At 41.6% G+C, this 9,320-nt stretch overlaps 1 pseudogene; it reads right to left on the bottom strand.

Moving 5' to 3' along the window:
• Window positions 1-400: 400 nt before the first annotated feature.
• Window positions 401-2,446, bottom strand: LOC122750620 (annotated as a pseudogene).
• Between the last annotated feature and the right edge of the window lie 6,874 nt (window positions 2,447-9,320).

Here is a 9,320-nt window from a genome sequence, read left to right on the forward strand (position 1 = left end):
GTTGGGACAGAATGCAAATACACTTCTTTTCACCACTACCATGCCAGCTCTCCAAGATCCCTGTGTGTCTTGACTTCCCCCATTAAAATACAAATCCCTTGAAAAGGACTGTCTTATTTGCCTTTGTAACCTCAGCACATAGGACAGTATTTGACACATAGTAAACATTTTTTTTGAAAGTTTTACTTCTTTACTGTGAAACACTTCTCCAGACTCTGTAAATTGGATGCTTCAAATAAAACCAATTCCCAATAAAACCAAAACAAAAATACTGTCAGAAAAGCTTTTTTTAAGAGAAAAATTAAATTAAATTAAATTAAAGGTTAACAGGGTCTAGGCCACACACAAGAAACCTGCAAATTCTGACCATTGAAAAACTTCTTGGGTTTTAAGAATTGACCTTTCAAATTGATTTTTCCCAAAGAAAAAACATCCAGAATGGCAGCAGCTCTGCCATCTATTCTTCAGTCTGTAGTACCATGAAAATGTCTTCACATGTAGAGTCAACATCTAAGAAGGGGCTATTTAACTTCAGAGTATCTAGTTTTTCTGGTCTAAGAGGTAGCAGCAACCACGGCCACCTTCTGAGCAGCTTCCTTCTTGGCATGATGAGCTTGTAATACGGCAACAGCTTCCTCCACCTTTGACTGGAGGGATTCTGGAGACTCCAGCATGTGCAGCAGTTCTGAATTATCAATCTCCAACAACATCCCTGTGATCTTCCCTCCTAAATTATTGTGCATGGTTTGAATCAGGGGAAACAAACGCTCTCCTAACATCTGCTTCTGTTCCTGGGGAGGAGCAGCAGCCAGCATGGATGTTGTCAGGGGCTCCTGGCCTTGCACATGGACTGCTGACTGAGGTGCCTGCAAAGGCTGGATGGCTGGGTGAGGGCTTCAGACATTTGCAGCATATTTGTATGGAGGAACGGCTCTAGGTGCAGGAGTAGCTACTGAGTGTCTGGGAGATAAATTTGGCCCAGCAGTAGGTACTCCCACTCGCTGAGGTGTAGTAGGGAGACCTTGAGAAGCCTGGGCTTTACTGGCTGGAGTTAGGTGAGGAAGAGTTGGGCATAGCCCAGACTAGCGAATGGCATTTGGCACTTCTTGGAAACCTTGAGGTCTCCCACCTTGTTGCCATAGAAGATTAGGTCTCATTTGGGCTATTTGATTAGGTGCATAATAAGGAGGTCTATTCTGGGCCTGAGGCACTGCTGACATGAAGTACCCCTCCAGGAGTTGGCTGAAACTGGTTAATGATTGTGTTGGCAGTGAGGGCTCTCATTCCAGCAATATGCTGCATATACTGGTTGGTCAAGTGGATTTTTCTCTCTTCTTTCCTTTGTGCAAGTGCAACATACAAGGGCTTGGAGCCCACGATGTGCCCATCCATTTCTGTCACTGCTTTGGTAGTCTCATCAGGAGAAGAGAAGCAGACAAAACCAAACCCTTTACTTCGCCCCTCCTCCAGCATCACCTTGGCTGGTAATTGATCCAAAGGGAGAAAATTCCTTCCTTAATTTTTCATCATCAATGGTGTCATCCAGGTTCTTAATATAGCGATTCACTCCCTGGTAGCGGCTAATTCTCTCCTGTTTTAGCTGCTCAAATTTACTTTTTAATTCAGCCTGGCGTTCAACTTTTTTCTATGCCCAGCCTACAAATACCATTTTCCCATTGATGTCTTTTCCATTCATTTCTTCAACTGCCTTATTAGCATCCTCATGTTTCTCAAAACTCACAAAACCAAAGCTTTTGGATTTTCTACTAGGGTCAGTCATCACTTTTACACTAAGAGTTTTACCGTATTTGCTGAAAAGTTCTTTCAATCTTTCGTCATCCATGTCATCACCAAAGATTTTGATATAAACATTGGTGAATTCCTTAGCTTTGGCACCCAGTTCTGCTTCCCGTTCTTTCCTTGACTTGAATCTACCAACAAACACTTTGCGGTCCTTGAAAAGCATCCCGTTCATCTTCCCGATGGCCCTATCTGCAGCATCCTGGGTCTCAAAGTGCACAAATGTGTAGTCTTCAGAACCATTCTCATCACACACCACCTTGCAGGACAAGATGTTTCCAAATGCGGAAGAGGTGTCGTAAAGTGCCTTGTTGTCTATGGATTTATCCAGATTTGTAATGAAAATATTTCCAACTCCTGATTTTCTCAAGGAGGGATCCCGCTGAGACCACTTGATGCAGACGGGTTTGCCTTTAATTACATCAAAGTTCATGGTATTCAGGGCAGGTTCAGCATCTGCAGGCTGCTGGAAGTTGACATAGGCATAGCCCAGGGAGCGCCTGGTGATCATGTCCCTGCAGACCCGGATGAAGAGTACGGGTCTGGCGGGGCTGAACTTCTCATATAGCATGGCTTCGGTGACATCGGAGTGCAAGTCACCCACATACAGGGAGGCCATCGGGTAACTGCTGGCAGCAGTATTCATCTCCCCACCCCCCAATACCCCGAGCCCCCCCAGGAGTAACTCTTTCTGGAACTAAGGCAAAGAGAAAAAAAGACGAGACTTTTACAATTTTGGCCGAGGCCAAAATTTAGCCAGAGACGAGGGGCAAGACAAAGTCCGAGTCTCCCCGCGGAGGTCGCGGAGCCTCAAGGAAAGGTGGCGACGCCATCCCGGGGCTCACGGCCGCATGGTACGGGGCCGCGGGCGGCCCAGACAAGCAGACAAGATGGGGCTGAGCCCACGATTCCGCCTTCGGCCTCTGACTGTGAGCCCCCCGAGCGGCGCCCAAGCTCTCCCCTGATTAAAGGGCTTTTCGGGCTCGACGCCCCCTCTCCTTTAAACAAGGACAAGCCTGGCCGAGGGGTTTCCGACGCGAGGCCCCCCGGCACGCCGCGGCCCAAGGACGCCCCGCAGGCGGGCGGTGGCAGCTGTAGCCTTCCCCGCGGGGAGGGAAGAGGAGCAGAGGCGGGGAGTGGGGGGGGGGGTAGCCACGTGGGAGAGCGCGGCGGCCCGCGGACATGGGGAAGGAAAGAATGGAAGAAGGGGGCCGGCACAAGGCTCAATGACACGTGGGGGCCGGGACCGGGGCCGGGCCACGTGGGGGGCCTGGCCTGAACGAGGAAGAACACCACGCGAGGACACACACGTGGGGGTCGGGCGCGGACGGACGAGGGAGGACCGGCCACACGTGGGGGCGGGGGCTGGAGTCAGACACGCAGTACCCGAGCAAGCATGGATGGACGGCGGACAGACAAGCGAGGGGTGGACACGCGGGCGGGTGGGCGGAGCGGGGCAAAGGTCTCCTCTCTGGGCGCCGGAGCTCTCACGCCAAGCCCCCGATGCGGCGGTAGCGGTCTCTGCGCGCAGCCGAGTCCGGTCTTCTGCTTTCACTTGGAGGGCTTATTTTTTTAGGGTTTTTTTTTTTTCTTGGGGGGTAGGGGGGTGGGGGCGGGTGGCCGCGGAGCGCGGAGCCAAGGGGCAGGAGCAGAGAGAGAGAGGCATAGTAAATATTTTTTTTTAATTTTATTTTATTTTAAATTTATGAGATAAAACAAGAATTTCCATAACAACATAATAAAAATATTTCACATGAAACTAGAAGTCTATTATGTACAGCTTGCTATTCCATTAACATATATAATATATATACATGATTTATATATAATAAATTTTTTTTCTTTACTCCCCCCACAGATGACTACCATTAGACACAAATATATATATATATATATATATACATACATACATACATACATGTATATGTGTAAGTATATATGCGTATGTAAGGTTTTTCCATACATACTCCTATTTATCAGTTCTTTCTCTGGATACAGATAGAATCTTTTTTCATATGCCCTTTGTAGTTAACTTGGGTATTTTTAATTGTCAAAATGACTTATTGGTTCAAAGTCATTCTTAAAACAGTATTGCTGGGGGCAGGTAGGTGGTGCAGTGGATAGAGCACTGGCCCTGGAGTCAGGAGGACCTGAGTTCAAATACCTCCTCAGACACTTAACATGTACTAGCTGTGTGACCTTGGGCAAGTCACTTAACCCCCATTGCCCCACAAAAAAAACAAAAAACAAAACAAACAAACAAAAAATATTGCTGTTACTGTATACAATGTTCTCTTGGTTCTCATTTCACTCTTCGTTATTTCATGTAAGTATATACATGTTTTTCTAAGATCATTGAGCTCATCATTTCTTATAGCACAGTAGTATTCCATCACAAGCATACAACACAATTTATTCAGACATTCCCCAATTGATGGGCATTCCTGCAATGTCTAGTTCTTTACTTTCACAAAAAGAGCTTCCATAAATATTCTAGAATGTTTAGGTTCTTTTCCTTTTTCCCCAATCACTTTTGGAAATAGACCTGGTAGCAGTATTGCTGGGCCAAAGACTATAGGTGGTTTAATAACTCTTCAGGCATAGTTCCAGATCACTTTCCACAATAATTGTATCAGTTCACAATTACATTAGCAAAGAATTACTGTCCCAGTTTTTCCACATCCCTTATTGGGGTGATTAAAAAAAACACAAAATTGGGTAGGAAAAGGTAAAAAGAAACAATTCTCATAAAAAATGGGGCATGAAAGAAAGAACTTATAGAGGTAGCAAGTTAAGGTGGAGGGCTGGTTATGTTAGAACCTTACTCTCATCTGGGTTGAAGAGGAAACAATGCATATATCTGGATGAATATGTAGAAGCTTTCTGAACTTCTATAGACATGAGAAAACTAGGAGGGGTGGGTGAAGAGTGGTGGAAGAACTTTTAGAAAGGTATATTGATTAAGATTTTGGAGGATGGGGGAGAAGTAAAGAAAGGAACTTTTGGAGAAGTATGTAGATTAAGATTATGAGCATGGCGGGGGAAAATATAAGGAAGGGACACTTAGAGGGAGGTCAAATAAGGAATAGGAGGGTAAAGGGAGAAGATAAGGTAACAGGGATAGGATAAAAAGAGAGGCTAAGAAGGAAAATAGTGAATAAAAATATAATCAAGGAAAATCCACAAGTAGTAATTATAACTTTGAATGTGAATGGGATGAACTCACCAATAAAACAGAAACAGAATGAATTAAAAATCAGAATACAACAATATGTTGTTTATAAGAAACACATATAAGAATGGAAGATATACAGAGTTAAAATGGAGAAATGGAGGGTTGGAGTAGAATTTATTATGCTTCAACTAATTCAAAAAAGGCAAGGGTAACAATTATGATCTCACACAAAGCTATGGCTAAGACAGATTTAATTAAAAGAGGTAAACAGGGTAATTACATTTTGATAAAAGGTAACATAATAAACACTTAATAAATGTTTTAACTATTCATGACATTATTTAAAGACAATTGGGTTCATACATGATAAAAAGGTGAATTTCTTTAATTTTATATCATAAAACAAGGATTCTTAATGTGGGGTTCACAGACCCAATCAGGGCCTACAGAAATTTCAGGGATCCTTGAACATAGGTGTGAAAAAATTATACCTTTATTTTCACCAACCTCTAAATTTTCTTCAATTAGGAGTGTTTTAAATGTATTATTCTGAGACAGTGATGATAGGCTTTATTAGACTATCAAATGGGTTCATGACACACAAAAAAGCATAAGAACCATTTGTCATTATGTAAACATGAATCACTGATTACAAAGAGTCTCTTAATTGAGACACTGGAAGATATAGGAAGCCAGAAAATAAATGTAGGAAGAGAAATAAGAATCTATAGAAATATATAGAGAGAAGAAGAATTAAGAGAGTAAACTGATTGAATAAGTAGTCACAAAAAGCCAGGAAAAGAAGGCATAGAAGGTTACCAAAAAAGCTGCTTCCAGCTGAGATAGCTAACTTCTGACAGGCAACCTCTGCAGCTACTTTTTGGGAACCTGCTGATTTGGAGAGAGGCATTGTTCCAGCTGAATGACTAGATGAAAAATCTGGTCAGCTGAGAATTCTTCAGCTGCTGTGCTGATTAGAAGAGAGCTGAATCTGTGTACGAATCTGAGATTTTTATTCTTGTGTCTTTTGCAGCTTCAGGGAAGGGAAATCTTTCCTTGGTGCCTAGTTGCCCTCTACTGCCATTGATGCTTTTAAAGAGAGAAATAGTGAGTGGGAAAATAGGTTTTGTATCTGTTTTGTTGTAAAAGGTTTTGTATAAAAGGTTTTGCTTTGCTAGAAGCTTATTGGAGAAAGCAGAATCCTGGTGAATTTACTGAACTTATTTGTATTGCCCGAAACCCAGCCTGAAGAGCTTTTCAGTTATCTAATTTAAAGGAACTGTTTGTCATTAACAAATACAAAACTGATATACTTTGTTGTTTTTTAAAAGCATGTAACACTTTATCAATACCCTGTTATGAGTGGCTGTGAGCAAAAAGATCTTGTCACAACTCCATCAGGTTAAGAGAAGATGAGGCACAGATTTGCTCAGCAGTAGAGAAATGAGGAATGGAAAAGTAGCAGATCACAGAGAAATGGATTCATGTGGGGCAAGTTGTTCCTGGACAGGCCAAGGATATTGTACTTTCAGAGTTACCCCAGGTATATATTCTTCACTCGTGTGCCTCCTTGCTAAGTTTCTATGAGACATCATGTTATTGGTGGGAGAGTGTGACCAAGGTTTGTAGGTTAACTGTAATGTTTTGATCACTCCAGCTCTTGCATACAGAATAAATGGTATTATTTTGAGGTTTGCTTTCATTTGTTTTTTTCTTTTATTAAATCTGTTATGTTTAAGAGTTATTGGTATTAGGGCAGCTAGGTGGCACAATGGATATAGCACCAGTCCTGGATTCAGAAGGACATGAGTTCAAATCCAGCCTCAGACACTTGACACTGAGCTACACAAGCACCATCCCCTAATATTGCCACAAGAAGGAACCAAGCCCAAGAAAACCATTTCCATGCTTACTGATGAATTCATTGTTGTAACCTTATAGTAGGTCTATAGCCTGAGAGTGCTTAATAATTTTGTTGAATATACTACAGGCTGTGTCTAGGATGACCTAAACCAATCTGCTCTGCACTCACTAAGACCATTCTTCCTAATCATCTTGGCCATTTTCTGCGCTGCAACCAGGCAAGTTCACCCACACACCTATATCTTGATCTTTTGTTGAATCAAATTAAAATGACTGTTGTCTCTGGAAAGGGAATATTAACAGTCTGTTAGAGAAGTGTTATTCCACTCCCATCTCCATGCCTTCCAAAACCAAACATTCCCCCACTCTTTTTCCTCTTTTGAGGATGGAAACTCCTTGACTATGGTGACTGTCTCACTTTTGTATTGGTATCCCAAGCATTTTACACAGTGTTTGGGCACATAGTAAGTACTTAGTAAATGATTATATAGTAACAGAATATTACAGCTAAAGGAGAACCTTAGAGATCATTTAGTCCAAACCCTTCAGTTTACAAATGTAAAAAGCAACACCCAAATGTACACAGATTGTAAACCCAGTGTTCTTTCTAATACGAAATGGTGTGTCCTAATATTTTCTCTTTATCTTTCTTCTTCAACGAAACTAGGTGGTACAGTAGATAAAGCACTGAGTAAGGGAGGAGTCAGGAAGATCAAAGTTCAAATCTGGTCTCAGATACTCACTAGTTGTGTGACCCTGGGGAAAGCATTTAGACTTTCTCTGCCTCAATTTCCTCAACTGTAAAATAAGGACTAGAATATCATCTACCTCCCAGTGTTGTGAGGATCAAATGGGATAATATTTGTAAATTACATAGTACAGTGCCTGGAAGATAGTAGATTAATAATAATTATTATTGTTATTATTAATTACTGTTTCCTTCCATCCATCTTTCTATCCTTCCTTCCTTCTTTCCTTCCTTCAAGACAGTATGGTCAATTGTTAATTACATATTATAAGACAAGAAGTAGCTAGGTGGTGCAGTGGATAGAACACTGGCCCTGAAATTGGGAAGACCTGAGTTCAAATCTGACTAGCTGTGTGACACTAGGCAAGTCACAACCCCAATTATCTTAATCATCCTGGGCCCTATCCAGTCATCCTGATATAAATCTTATCCACTGGACCCAGATGGCTCTGGAGGAGAGAGTGAGATCGGTGACTTTGCACAACCCTGCCTCACTTAAATCCAATTCATTGCAAGTCATGATATATGCTTCAAGAATGAAGGACAAACAACAACAATAAGACAATTTTTTTTTGTACAGACTTGCAATCTCATTGATGTGGGGAGGTCTTCATAAGTAAAGTTCCTCAGCTAGTACAGATGAGCAATCATTCTACAATTTACAGGCTTAGAAAATTACATGGACCACTGAAAAGTTGTGACTTGCCCAGAATCACACAGATAGTATATATCAGATATGAGTCTTGAAACTATATCATTGCAGGGGCAGCTAGGTGGCACAGTGGATAAAGCAATGGCCCTGGATTCAGCAGTACCTGAGTTCAAATCCAGCCTCAGACACTTGACACTTACGAGCTGTGTGACCCTGGGCAAGTCATTTAACCCCCATTGCCCCACAAAAAATAAAATTAAATTAATAAAATTAAAAAGTAACTGGCAACAGTTGAAATATCTACCCCATAAGGATAAAAAACTCATTAAAGGTATGAAGCTCCAACATCATCTCCAACCTCATGCCTTGGAAGAGAGTTATGTTGGGAGGGAAGAGAGAACTCTGGCATGTACAATGCATATAAACTACATACCATGTATTTTAATTTATATTTAATTATTCTTTAATTAATTTAAATGAAAATGGCATAGAATATACTAGGGTATTTTGTGAGGTTTATACAAAAGTACAGACAACTGTTTATGGCATTCATAAATAATACAAAGTTGGGAGGGATAGTTAACATACTGAATAACTGTCAGGATCCCCAAAGATCTTCTTATCCTCTGCCCTGGCCAAACCACACCTGTAATATTGTGTTCCATCATGGGCACCGTGGTTTAGGAAGGATGTAAAATGTCCAGAGAAAAGCAACCAGAATGGTAAAAGGCTCCAAGTTCATTCCATATAACAATTAGTTGAAATAACTGGGAAGTGTTCTGCCTCAAGAAAAAAACTACTTATATAGGACATGATAGTTGTTGTCAAGTATTTGAAAGGCCGTCATGTGAGAAAGAGACTAAATTTGTTCTGTTTGGCCATGGAGGGTAGAACCAGAAGCAATGGGAAAACATAACAAAAGGTTTAATGTCAGGAAAACTAAAGCTATCAAAAAGTGAATGAGCTGCCTCAAGAGGTATTGAGTTCCCCTTATTGAAAGCTTTCAAACAGAGGTTGGAAGACTTCATTATGGATATATGGCAGTAGGGACTCGTGGGTGGAGGGGGTATGGGTTCCACCAA

Source organism: Dromiciops gliroides, chromosome 1 (assembly GCF_019393635.1).
Source record: "Dromiciops gliroides isolate mDroGli1 chromosome 1, mDroGli1.pri, whole genome shotgun sequence".
Classification (NCBI taxonomy): domain Eukaryota; kingdom Metazoa; phylum Chordata; class Mammalia; order Microbiotheria; family Microbiotheriidae; genus Dromiciops; species Dromiciops gliroides.